Source organism: Peromyscus californicus, unplaced genomic scaffold (genome assembly GCF_007827085.1).
Source record: "Peromyscus californicus insignis strain IS unplaced genomic scaffold, ASM782708v3 Scaffold_20__1_contigs__length_68692818, whole genome shotgun sequence".
NCBI lineage: Eukaryota > Metazoa > Chordata > Mammalia > Rodentia > Cricetidae > Peromyscus > Peromyscus californicus.
The window spans coordinates 5,104,580-5,118,842 of record NW_026294503.1 but is presented as its reverse complement, the minus strand read 5'-3'; the positions used below and the strand labels follow the sequence as shown (position 1 = coordinate 5,118,842).

General features: G+C 46.0%; 1 protein-coding gene across 2 annotated transcripts in view; it reads left to right on the top strand.

Annotated features, from left to right (window-relative positions):
• The window catches only part of Ncald (neurocalcin delta), a 250,376-nt gene that overhangs the window by 93,843 nt on the left and 142,270 nt on the right, over positions 1–14,263 (top strand). The window contains exon 2 of one of the 2 annotated variants that reach the window (XM_052747636.1): positions 730–854. The exons of the other annotated variant lie outside the window; for it this stretch is intronic. The gene's annotated coding sequence lies outside the window, so the exon portion shown is untranslated. The remainder of the gene's footprint in view (positions 1–729; positions 855–14,263) is intronic. 2 annotated transcript variants of the gene reach the window in all.

Genomic DNA, 14,263 nt, shown 5'->3' with positions numbered 1-14,263 from the left:
CAGTTTCCTCTGTGCACTTGCTAATTGGATGCTTTGAAAAATTGCTCCATGCTGGCTTAAATAATTAGTACAGAATTAACAGACTTAGGGGTGCTGGGCAAGGTAAACCACAATGGTTATGGAAATACAGCAAAAATCTCCCAAAGTGTCTTACGCCAGGAAGCAATAGAGAGGGTCTACTTGGCAGAGGGGTTAGAAAATATACTTATGGTAAAGTAATGGAGGGGACAGGATCATCAGGAGGGGCCATTCCTTTTAAAGTATAATCTTTTATTAATTATTTGAGAATTGACACATGCATACACTTTTTTTTATTATAGTCATCCTCTACTTCTCTCCCTGACTCCTCCCAGACCCATCTTCCATATGCCCAACCCCCTCCAAACTTTGTGACTTTTGAAAAACCTGCTGAGTTTAGCTTGTGCTGCCCATACACTCGTGAGTGTGAGGCCATCCCCTGGAGCATGGTCGACCCACCAGGAGCCACACCCTTAAGGAAAACTGACTCTTTTTCCCAGAAGCCATTATCTATCAATAGCACCTAACTAAGGCTGGGGTCTCATGAGCTTCTTCCTCTCCCATGACAGAGTGTTGACTGGCTTCATCTTGAACAGGCAACCCCAGCTGCTGTGCCTTCATGAGTGGAGTAGTTTGTCATGGCCGGAAGACAGTTTCATTACAGCCCTCCCTGACCTCTGGCTCTTACAGTCTTTCTGCCTCTTCTTCCAGATGGTCCCTGAACCTGTGTGGAGGGCCAATATAGATGCTCCATTCCTGACTGACTCCACGACATTTGTTCTGACTATTTTGTTCAGCTATGAATTGCTGAGTTAATCGCTGTCCACTGCACGAAGGTGAGGACTGAGAGTCACACTAATCTGTTGTCACAGAGATGTGAATTTAGAGGGCAGTTTAATACTATGTCCATTTAACATAATAGTAGTAGGAAGTTTACCCTCGAGGCCTGTGGGGGTCTGTTCTTAAGTAGCACATTTGCAAGGAGGACATTCTGTTTGAAGGGCGTGTTGGCTGGGCAGCCCTCAATAGCTGATGCCTCTTGTTGAGAAGGAGGCTTCCCCAAGCAGGGTGAAGAAATGAATGAATTTGGAGCCCAACATACTGACATCTAACTGGGGCTTGGAGCGAATGACTGACCTTCTCTGAACATCCAATTGTTCATCTGTGGATAAAAAGCACACAGTCCACATGTCATAAAGTTACAGTAAGAGTAAGTGAGATCAAGTTGGGTAGAGTGTCCAGACCGCTTCCTGTACAGAGAAAACTCAAGCTGGCCATTATTGATGTGAAGTTATGCTATTTATGTCATGAAGCAATAATAGCAAAACATTAACATGGGGAATGTGCTCAGCCTGGCACAAGTCAGGATTTAATATTCCTCGAGGAGAGCCAATATTTCCATTTCTTCCTTTCTACTCTTTCACTGGCCACTTTGTTTTCTTTCCCTACTACCTTTTATTTTCCACTTAGGGACATGAGATTCTAAAAATTGGGTAAGAAAAGTACAATTGTCCAGCTGAGACCTTCAGTTGGTGGACTAAGACGGATGTGTGGGAAATGTTGAGTGAGGGCCTCCAGACTCCAGCTGGCTGAGTAAGGCCTGGAAACCAATCCCATGTGTATTCCATCATCCCGAGCTGCTACTGATTCAGCATTTAGACATAAGTGATTTAAAACTCCAGAGTCCAGATACCTCACTGCTGTTAACATGTCAGCCTTCCCAATGGCAAAGATTGCATGTCCTTTTGTCCACCGCTAATGCTCCAGTGTCCAGACTGCAGCCATGCAAGTCTTTAAGCTGGTTCCTGGGTAATTCTCACCCACCTTGAGCTGTTTCTAAGATCTGATTTCTCTTCAATTAAGCTGATGTCATCAGAAGGATAGGCCTCCTGGGCACCAGAAAGACTCATTTAGCAGTAATGATGTGACAGAAAGATCTAGAATGAGTAAAGGTTGTCTTTAAACTTCAGTTCTACTTCTCTTCACAGGCGTGATACTGGGACAAACCAAGGTGGAGGTTTAGCCTCCAGACAGAAAAGAATGGGCTAGGTGCTTCTAATGGGGGACTGAATGGCAAGGCTGTCCTTGGTTAGTTGGTTATTCGTTCAGAGGTGATTGTACGTCTCTTTGGTCTCCAGCATGAAATTGTGAATTCCAGCCCAGTGAATCATAGGGAAGCAGCTGCTTTCCCACCTGCTGCCCTGACTCAGGGCTTCGACAGAAAAGGAAAGAAAGCCAGAGGCTGACATCACGCCATCCTTCTAAGATCTAAGCCATTTCCATAAACACTATTTCCCAGGCCTTAATCACTTGAGTCTTAGCTCCATGATTTTCATATTCTATCTATGCTATGCTTTTTTTTTTTTTAATCTTGGCGTGATCGAACTCTGGATGGCCTGGGGATTGAACCTGGTTCCTCTGGAACATCAGTCACCTCTTAACCACCAAGCCACCTCTCTCCTCCTATGCTATTATTAACTTATTTTTTTTAAAGACTCACTTCCTCTTTATACATTAACTTGACATGTGTCCCACATACCAATCCCTATGAAATCACCATTTGCCTGTACCAATTCTATTTTCCCTGGAGTACATTCAAACAAACACACTGCTATACTTCACCATAAGTATGTCCCATTTAAGTGGCTTCCAGTAACATTCATGGTATGCATCCCACACTTTGAGAGACACCTCCACAAAGCCCAAGGTCAGACCCCTGAGATGTTCCCCTGCCTATGAGGTCCAGTGATCTCAGAGCTTAAGAAGAAAGCAAGAGCCAAGATCTCTACCAAAATATTAAGTGTGGTGGTATTGTGTTCCCCAAAATATTGTGTACCCTAATAAACTTACCTGGGGTCAGAGAACAGAAAAACCACTAGGTACTTAGGATAGGCAGTGGTAGAACACGCCTTTAATCCTAGCATTCCAGAGGCAGAAATCCATGTGTTCACGGATACAGCCAAGCATGGTGACTCATGCCTTTAATCCCAGAAAGCGAGCCTTTAATCCCAGGGAGTGGTGGTAGAAAGCAGAAAGGTGTATAAGGCGTGAGGACCAGAAACTAGAAGCATTTGGCTGGTTAAGCTTTCAGGCTTCTAGCAGCAGCTCAGCTGAGAGCCATTCGGATATGAGGACACAGAGGCTTCCAGTCTGAGGAAACAAGACCAGCTGAGAAGTTGGCCAGGTGAGGTTAGCTGTGGCTTTTCTGTCTCTCTGATCTTCCAGTGTTCACCCTAATACTTGGCCACAGGTTTGATTTTATTAATAAGAACTTTTAAGATTCCTGCTATAATTAGGCATCCCATTCTAAGGCACCAGGGATTGCCCATTTTCTTCTGGTGTGGAATAAAGTACAGATGTGACTATACCTTCTCTTTGAGGGAGAAGACAGGGAATGTGAACTATGAACAGCATTTTGCTGGATAAGAAAAGATAAAAGTCAATGGGGTAAGTGAGGTGGCTCAGTGGGAAGGTGCTTGCTGAGAAGCCTGATGACGTGAGTTCGATTCTCAGAATCTACATGACGGAAGGAGAGAGTGATTTCTGCAAGTGTCCTCTATGTGCACGTGCTCATGCACACACACAACATAAATGCATATTTTTAAATCAATGACAACAGGAAGAGCTAGAGAAAAGCAATTAATCAGGCTGAGGGAGAGCCACAGCAGAAGAGGGTTGTGAGGGGCAGAACACTGACGAATACACGTTCTCGGAGAAGTGGGAAATTAAAAGGAAGGCAAGAAACATCCCAGGGCGTCCTCAGTTTCTCCCTCTAGACTTCCACTATAAGAGTGTGCGATTCTCACAGTGTCACCTGTAATCAGCCAGGGCTTGATTAGACACAGCAAAGGTTGAGCTTGAGGATGCAGAGGATGCGATTCCCCTGACATCTTCCTGCATCCTCTGGGCAAGTTAGCCTGACATACAGCCTTGGTATGAAAGACAAATTCAACGCACCAGCCTGTAAGAGTTAGCAATGAACTAGGTTCTATTTCTAGCATCCTTTACACTTAAGAAAGGGACAGATCTTAGGCACTATCATAATACAGATCTGATGGGTTCAGGCCCACTCAGTCTCAAGAGTTAAATTTAAAGAGTAAATACTTTTGTAAAAACTGAATTCTCTGAATTACAGAGGAATTAGACTATCTAGGAACATCTTCCTAGGCACACAGCTGAAGTGGAAGCCTGCAGACGGGCACAGCCCTTTTAGGAAGAATTGTGTTGGGTCTCATCTGCAATGTACTAGACCTCTGTAGACACTGGCAGAATTTTGGTTATGGGGAGGGAAGCATAACACAGATCCAGTTATCTGCCTAGAGACCAGTCTTGGAGAATCTCTATTGTTTTGCATTTCCCCAGATTTTGCTATTTAAAAAGTGCCCACTAAGATAGAATGTTGATATCGTTTCCAGTCTTTCCTAAAGGGCACAGGAACTTATGAGGAGGTTGACAGATTCTGCCAAAACACGTGTGCTCCTTGTTAGCTTCCGAGAACGCTATTGATTACCCTTTCCGGGAGGAATACAGGGTGACCTCAAGAATTAAATTGCACTTAAAACACATGAAGCACAGCCTCATGTTCCATTCTCCCAAACACCAGCTGGTGTATTTACAATACCATCTTGGTTTCTTTCCTGACTTTTGGGGACACCCCTTTGACATTAGACTGTCAGGATGGTGAGTGCCTGATGTTCATTAGATAAATTATAAACATTTTCTTCTTTCTGATCAGATCACTTTTACTTAAGGGCTCCTTTCCTATTTCCTTATGTATCTTCCCTTCTTCATTAAACAATTTTAATGATTTATTTATATCATTTTGTATGTATGAGTATTTTGTTTGCATTTATGTATATATGTGCACTACATTCATGTATGGTGCCTGTAGAAATCAGAAGAGGGTGTCAGATCCCCTGAAGCTGAGTTACAGATGGTTGTGAGCCACCATATGGATGTTGGGAACTGAACCAGAATCCTCTGTAAGAGCACCAAGTGCTGTTGACCACTGAGTCTCCATCCACCTATCTTACTTCTTCATTTTGTTCATAGGTCCATACTTCTAAAGTGGACTCTTGACCAAAATATCATTTCTCCAAAACTTTCTTCTCATAATAATAGAGTTCTTTTGCTTTTCAAAATCCTCAAGGCCGTGTCAAAGCCTTGACTAAAGCAAACATTCATGCACAGTCTGTGAATCTCTGAGGCAGCGGTGACAGACTGGCCACATCCAGAAGAGAATTCAGATCATGTTGTACATCACTGAATTACCTTAAACTGCAGGCACACCTCACTACTTTTGAATAGTCCTGGGATAATTCAAGAAAGGAACAGAAAAAAAAAAAAACAGATCAAAACCAAACTAAAACAAAAAGGTCTTGCATTCCTGTGTGCACCTTCCTTTTGTGTGATTTTTTATTCTTGTTTGTTTCTTATGAACAAACCACCTCTGGTGACTGTCTGCACAGCCAAGTCAAATTGAACAGAATCCCCTGAGATAAAACAAGTGCCTTGGGGAACTATTTTCCTGTTAGGTGGGTGGTCTCATTACCTTCGGAAACACGTCTCTAGCATGGCTCTTTGGCTGCCACACAACGCCACTTCTGTAGATCTAAGCGACTGGAGCAGCCACATCATTGGTGGGTAACATTCTAAGCTATGACATGAGAGGGCCCCAGAAGGCCGAGAGGCCGAGTCCCTGCTTCTTCTGGTGAATTAGCATTGCATCCATGCTGATGGCCTGATGTGTTTTCTGTTTTTAATTTCCTCAATTTTCAAACTGTAGAATAACAAAATACGCTGTCTGTTTCCTGGAAACAGAAAACACAAGTAAATATTTGAGAAATTTGATATAGAGAAAGTGGGTTTGAAGCTTCTCAAAAAGATGCATGAAATCAAGTCCCAGCAAATGTGGTTCTTCTTGCATCTGGTTTGTCGGGATTGGAAGACGTTAGTCTTCCTTGATAATGCCGAGCAGCCCCGTAAGGTATATGTAAGTGGACAGATGAACAGCACCATGCCAAGTGTGCTGCATGGCATGACATTAAAAACTAGAATATGAGTGAGACTTTAGCTTAAGCCCTTCAGTGCAACAGTCTTTAGGGGAGGGGGCATGTTATTGCATAGTCTGGGAGGGTGTCCAAGGCGAGAATTCCAGTTTGTCTTCCTGCATCCCAGGTCTTCTCTCCTCTCACACTCCCGGCTTTCTTGGCAAGCATTCTGGACTAACTTCTGTGATGTGCTCCAGCAAATTAGGGGTCTAAACAACACCAGTTTATAGTCACTGCTCTGAAAGTTAGTCTAAAGTCTAGGTCTGGGCAGAGCTAAACTTCTTCTGGAAGCCTAGAGGGGAATATCCATCCTTTCCATTTTCCATCTTCTAGATCTTGCCTGCCTTCCTTGGCTCACGGACCCTTTCTCTCACCATTCCGACCGTTTGCTCCCATCGTCCACCTCAGCTTTTGAGCTGATCTTATACAGACTTTCGTAATCACAGAGGCTCATCTAGGGAATCCAGGATGATCTTCCCATCTTCAGAGCCTTGACATAATCCTATTTCTGAAGCATCTTTGCTGTGTAAATGAAATGTTTGCAGGTTCTCAGCTAGGAGATGAACATCTTTGCGATGTTCTCATATAGGACCTTTCTCATACAGGACACTACAGCTTCTTATAAGATCCACCTTCCACCTCATTCTATTCCCTTACACACACACACACACACACACACACACACACACACACACACACCTACATATGCACATATACGTACACACACATAATACACACAGAGAGACACACATACAAAGACACACACACACACACACATATATACACACACACACACACAGACACACACAAAGACATACATACACACAGAGAGAGACACACACAAAGACATACATACACACAGAGAGAGACACACACAAAGACAGACACATACACACACACACACACACACACACACACACACACACACACACACACACACCTATCCAGGCAAAGGCTACCACAGGTCCTAAAAGTGGCTCAGACCAACTCTACAGGAGATTCTGGGATACCAAATACCTAGAGGGTGAGGCTTTAGAGGGTCAGTTTGAGCTTAAGAAAGGCACATAGTTTTGGGTCTGGGACCCTTTGACCCTAAGAGGGATCACAAACGAAGGTTAGGTACAGAGAGAGGGGTTCTCTGAAGCTGGGGCCTGTTACTGGAAGCAATGTTGATGTTTACAAACAGGCAACAAAATCGGAAACCTATAGATGGACTGTAATTAGAGGTTAGAGACGACACCCACTCCTCTAAAGGAGACATGTAGAGCCAGACAAAAAAAATCCTGCATGGCTGCATTAGGGGTTTCTGAGAAACAAAATTATTTTTATTTTATTTTAGATGTTGTACATGCTGAGGAAAATGACAACATGTTATCACATGGTAAGACCCTGGCTCAAAATTAATAAAATAAAATAATCTGCATGAAAGCACCCATAATTAATTTCCTCACTTCAGTCAGCCCGGGATTGCAGCACCCTCACAGGCTGGCTGCACACACTGGTCAGTCAGCTGGGATTGCGGCACCCTCACAGGCTGGCTGCACACACTGGTCAGTCAGCTGGGATTGCAGCACCCTCACAGGCTGGCTGCACACACTGGTCAGTCAGCCCGGGATTGCAGCACCCTCACAGGCTGTCTGCACACACTGCACCCTCACAGGCTGGCTGCACACACTGGTCAGTCAGCCCGGGATTGCAGCACCCTCACAGGCTGTCTGCACACACTGCACCCTCACAGGCTGGCTGCACACACTGCACCCTCACAGGCTGGCTGCACACACTGGTCAGTCAGCCCGGGATTGTAACACCCTCACAGGCTGGCTGCACACACTGCACCCTCACAGGCTGGCTGCACACACTGCACCCTCACAGGCTGGCTGCACACACTGCACCCTCACAGGCTGGCTGCACACACTGCACCCTCACAGGCTGGCTGCACACACTGCACCCTCACAGGCTGGCTGCACACACTGCACCCTCACAGGCTGGCTGCACACACTGGTCAGTCAGCCGGGATTGCAGCACCCTCACAGGGCAGCAGCATGCACCGGTCAGAGTCCTGCTTTCTTCTTGGCCTTTGAGTTCCTCGTGTAGTGAAGAGACTCTTTTTCCACACCAAACAGGCTCTGGGAAAGCTTGGCGTGAGGGGTTCCCTCCACCAGGGACTTGCGCAAAGCTGTGTCCCCATGCCACCCACTGTGTGGCAGTAAGCAGGCTAGCTTCGCGTGTCTCAGAGGGTTGATTGGGGCTAATGGAAGTGGCAGAGTGTGCTCTCAGGCTGTGGAAGTGTCTGAGCACAAGAGGGTGTTCTGATTGCTGATTAACATAGTGCAGTTCTCTGCCCTGCTGTGTGTTGGAGTCATATGAGGAGCTTAAAAAGAGGGGGGCGGCAATGCCCCAGCGCCAACATCCATGAGATTCTGACCCCACTGCTGAGGGGCAGCCTGGGCATCAGGATTTTTAAAGCCCTCTCTCTGTGGGTACTTGATCCACACACCCCTACTTTGCTCTTTCCCACTACCCCTTCCTCTGAATGCTTACACACTCACTTCATATCTCCGCTGGGTCTTGGTCAAATGTAACCGTCTCTAAGAGTCCTTCTCTTACCCTCTGCCTAAACCACCCTCCCCAGTCCGGCCAGTGCCACTCTCCCTCACAGAGCTTCTGCATCTTTCAAAGCATTTCATAGCGTGATGTCCCCACAGCCGCAATGAAGGGGAAAGGAGTTCTTTTCAGTGGGGATGCAGCCTTTCTCCAAGGACTCAGGCCCACATTTTAGCTTCCCTGTTTCTGTAAGAATGCCCGGGACAGAGTGGAACGCTCCCTAAGCTGGCCTGGCTGAGGCAGGAAGACTGACGTGGAGGGCGGTGACAAAGGCAGCCCCCCTTTTTTTTTTTTCTTCTTGGTAATAAAGGAGTGAGGATCCAAGCTCTTTAAAAATGGCGAGCTCGTCTTTGGCAGAGGCCAAGTGGAGAGAAAGCCCGTACCATGCCTGTGGTTACCACTCCAATATCCTCTTGTGTGTTTGAGAAGGGGTCTGACCGTGAGCAATAGAGGCGATGCTCTGTCTTCCATCCCACACCTTCCACTTTGAAGGATGAAAGGGAACTAGAAGGTCCTGGAGAGAACAGGGGTGGGATTTGAGGAGTCACCTGGGAGACAGTAGGAAGCTGGACGGCGTGGAGACAGACTTGTACTCCAGCCTGTGGATCAGAACCCAGCCCGGGGATGCAGCCGCTGTGTGGACTTGATGCTCTTACCTCTGCCTCCTTTGAGCCCTTCTCTGTGAGATGATAGCAGTGGAAGCCTCCGCCTTGTTGATCATTGTGGAGAAGAGCAACAATAAAATGTCGACGTTTGTAGACATAGTTCTTAGGAAGTAGCAAGTTCTTGGCAAATGTTTGTTATTAATAAAGCAGTTTAAAAAACTAGGCTGCTAGAGAGCACTAGGGGACGTGTCCCTTAGTCCCATGGTAGTAAGCCCTAGGAGCCAGAGCAGGGCAGGTGACCTGGCCTGAACTCCTCTCAGGTACGGGAGGATGGTCCCTGCTGGGGGACAGGATGGTCCCTGTCGGGGTACAGGATGGTCCCTGCTGGAAAGCTGATGTTGATTAAATGAAACACTCAGCAAAGTCGGTGAGACCCATGTAGAGTTGAGCGAGGGTATCTGTCAGTTCGATATTTTTAATCAAAATTGTGTTTAACTGTGCTAATAGAAAGGAACTGCTGGTTGATGCTTGCTTGAATAGTGTGAGCAGCTTGCTTTAGACAAAGCATAATGAAGTAAAGTACTCTATGTGTTTTCTAACTTCTATGTGACTAGGAAGGCCAAGCCCAAGAAAAGCCACACGGGTCACAGTGAAGACAGCACCGTTTGTCTGGACACACTCTCAGTGCCTGTGGTCCAGGGGAATAAGTAGGTGAGGGCAAACCACCCCTGACCCTGAGTCTTAGAAACAGCAGAATCACATGGGTAGTTTATTGTCATATAAAGATATGCTTTGTGTGAGGACCATGTTCCGGATAAAACTGCCTAAATCTGAGTTTTATTGTTTGCTTTATCTCCCCATGAACTGGTACTACGATATCTGTAAAACCAGTTCTTCGTTTCTGGTGATCACAATTCATGTAACTTCTAAGGTACAGGCAAACTGGTGGTTTTAGGAAACTCAATAGCCTGGTTAAAACAGCAACGTGCCAATGCTTCCCTCTGCAGTGACAGTTACATCATTGTGAGGTAACGAGTGATCACAGATTCTTCGAGGGCAAGGACTACGTCGTCTATCTACCATAGAAATGTAGCGCAGTGGCATAAACCCAAAACCCAAACATAAGGAAGGCCTTCACAAAGGCCGGCCTTCACCACTGCCTTGCTGCTGAAAGGCTCTGCTTGGGCGAACTCTAGTGTCCCCGCCTGGCTTCCTGTCTCATGAAGCCACAGTGTCGCACAGAGAACTGAGGAAGATCACAGGTGTTTGTACAAGGTCCTCAGTGTGGCTGTCTGCTTGTCTTCCATGGTATCTTCATCACCACTGTAGAGCTCGAAGACAGAACAGGGCCTTGGAACCCCGCTTTGCTTTGCTCAGTCTGTCTTCCAGGTTTCCTCTTCATCCTAAGTATGTGTTCAACCCCTGTGTTGGCATTTCTGTATGTTGAACTCTAACAGCCCTCCATGATGGGACTACCCCAGTGTGGGTTGGGAAACCCCAATGGCCCAGAGTGACAAGAATGTAATACCTCCAAAGAGACTGTTTCCTGAGGCCAGAGTCCCCCTTCTCTTACCTTCCAAATATTAACCAGAACTCAAGCCAGAGGTCAATGGCTACCCTATCAGTTTCCCCTACTTCTATAACACATTATAACAAATTTACAACTTCAAATACTACTGATACTATCTCACAGCTCTGGAAGCCAGAAACCGACCCCGAGAGTGCCTGAAATGGAATCAGTGTGCAGATGTGACCCGTTCACCCTGTAGATGCTGTGGGGCTGGAATCTGGTCCTTGCTGTCCTACTCTTAAGAGTGACGAGCTTTGAGTTTTATTAACTTTGCTGCTAATAGAACTTATTTGACTTAAAGTTTATATGGTTCAATTTTTTTATCTATTTGTTTTTTGTTTCTTGAGCTGGTTCTCATGTAGACCAGGCTGACCTTGAACTCTATATAGCAAGGCTAGATTCTTTCTCTGCCTCCCCAGAGCTGGGATTATAGGAGTTACCAGAGTGCCCAGATTAATTTTTAATGTCTTTGTTTTACAACCAGCTCACAGCTAAAAATAAAATCATTAATTATCAGTAGTCTGCCAGGCAATCCAGTTACAGCTACCACCATCTCCACACTTCTAGGCACTGTGAATTACTGCTGGTTCCGGGTTTTTCTGTTTTGACATTACCCTCTGAAAAGGGAAGATGAGACTTAGCTCCTTAAGTACCCACTCTACCCCTTCCTCTGTTCCTCGTGGAAACTATCTCTTACCGGCATGTTTCTCTTTTCAATATAACGGTGTCACAGCTGTGAACACAGCTTTCAGGCTGAAGAGATGGCTCAGAGGGTAAGAGTCTGCTGTACAAATATGAAGATTGGGTTCAAATCCCCACAGCCCATGTAAAAAGTCAGGCGTGGTCCTGCATGTGCCTGTAACCCCAGCACTGTGGGGTGGAGCCAGGAAGATCACTCTGGCTTGATGGTTGCCAGCCCAGATCCAGGTTCAGTGAGAGTCCGCACCTCAAGGGGATAATCTGGGGAGTGACCGAGTGGGATGCCCCGTTCTCTCTTCTGGCTTCTGAGCTCCAAGTGGGCATGGGTGTGTGCACACACACATACACACCACACACACACACACACACACACACACACACACACACACACACACACACCAGTTTTGTGGTTATGTTACTGTGAAGCAATACAACTTGTATCTCAGCCACATGTGATATTATTGAATTTCCTCTTTTATAAATTGTTTTTATTCTCATGGTCTTACACAACAATCATCCCACCTCTGGGGGAGCTTAACTTTCTTCTCAGGGGATCTGATGTGTCAGGTATTCTGGCAGTTTCTTCTTTCTATGTTTCTTGGAGCGAAAATGACCAACTTCTGCTCCAGCCAGGACTGATTGCTCTCTTGACCCACAGCCTAATGTCATTCTGGCTTACTTCCCCATCATCTGGAGGGCACCCTCACCCATCTTTCTTGGTTGGGTGTTCTCTGTGAATCTCATTTTCATCTTTCCTGGTTTCTTTGGTTGTTTTTGAGAACAAAAATAAGGTTCATACTTCCTGGGAAAGCATCTTGACACAGGACACATCAGAGATAATTGTTTTTAACATGCATGAAAACATACCCTAATTTAATTCGTGACTTAGACGTTAACTTCACAGCCACAATTACTTCCCGGGGCTCATTTCCCCGTGAAGGCAGTGTTCCATTGTTGCATCTGAAAGTTCTCCATTCTGGTTTCTAAATCTCTTTTTATAATAGCCTATTGTTTCTTTCAAAAAATCCTTTGGATCTTCTCTGTTACTGGCATTCCAAAATGTCATATTATTTTCTTTTTTTTAAAAATTTTTGATACAGAGACTTGCAATGTAACCCTGGACAGCTAGGACTCACTTCGTAGCACTGGCTGGCCTAGAACTCCCATGATCCTCTGGCCCCTGCCACCCGAGTGCTGACCTGCAGCTTAGTGCCATCACACGTAGTTTGGACGTTGTTTGTGTCACTGTGTCAAGTGTGTGAGCACACGCACTGAAGAAGCACAGTGTTGTCCATCTAGGAAGTTTACTCATCATCGTTCTCAAAATGTGTTCGCTGTCATTTTCTCTTCCAGAACTTTCTTCATCCAGTACTGGACTTCCTGCCTCAGCTCTCTAGCCTCGTGCTCTCTCTCCAGTCTCCTCCCTCTTCCTCCTCCTCCTAGCACACTCTTTCTTTTCAGATGTGAGGATGTTTCCTGAATGTATCTTCAGAAATATTCACTGCATTAAAAAATTCCCGCTATGATATTTTCACCTTTGGGAACTCATTCTTCACTTACTATGGGCTCCTTGGCCGTGTATTCTTGCTTCCTGGCCATGTCATCTCGTCTTGCTCTTCTGGGCTGTTTGATTGTCATTCCCAAGCTTCCTTCTGTTCCTCACACTTGTTTGGTTTTTGTTTGTTTCCTCCAAGTCAATTCTGTCTTTGACTGTTCGTCTTTCGTTAGAATCCATCTTCGAATGTCTGATACTGCCCTCCTGCCCCCCCTCCTGCCACCAGCTGCCCATTCCCAGTCAAGAGTGTGCAAGTAAAAGCTGGACGGCAACTCTGCAGACTGGGAGCTCCGAGGGACTCTTCTTGGGATTGCTAACTAGTCACTTGCTCATTTTGTTGGGGGATCCATAATTATCTGGGCTGTTGGTGTTTCCCTGGGGCTGTTCTCTTTCTTTCTGGAGAAATCCTCTGATTTCCTGCTAGGCTTCTGACATTCTGGGTACTGAGTAAAGGGCAGAGACTGTGAATCCCATTTTTAGCCTCTTGTCTCACTTCCCAGCTGAGCCTCTTGTTCAAAGCTCCCGTGATGCAAATTTCCAAACTCTTGCTGGGGACAGGACAGTCACTGCCACATGGAGTTGTGAAGGATGTGTGAGGCAGACATCTTACTGCCTATTATGGCAGTCTGCTCTGTCACCTTGACTGTACTTACAATCACCTAGAAGACTCACTCTTCAGTGTCTCTGTGAGGCTGTTCCCAGAAAGGGTCAATGTTGACAGGAAGACCCACCATGAACATGGCCAGCCCTGTCCTATGAGTTAGGATCTCAGACTTTGCACAATGGGGAAAGTAAAACCCAGCTGAGGCAGCCTTCATCTCTTCCTGCCTGTTTACTGCGGAGTCGTGTGACCAGCCACTTCCGGCTCCCGTCACCGTTCCTCGCTCACCGTGATGGACTGTGGACTTGAAACTGCAAGCCAAAGCAGACTCCTCTTCCCCTCAGCAGCCTCGGTCAGCGTTTGTCACCGCAGTGAGGAAAGTCACTTCTTACACGGCTGCCTTCCCATATCTTGCTTCCTTCCCATCCTGTCCCACCTGGTGATTTCTGCAGGTGCTGGATTTCAGCCTCCTTGTTCTGTAAACCCAACATCTTGTCAATGTATTTCCATTTCCTGAAACTGTGTTTGTCATCTTTCTCTTGTTCTCTCTTGTTTATCCTT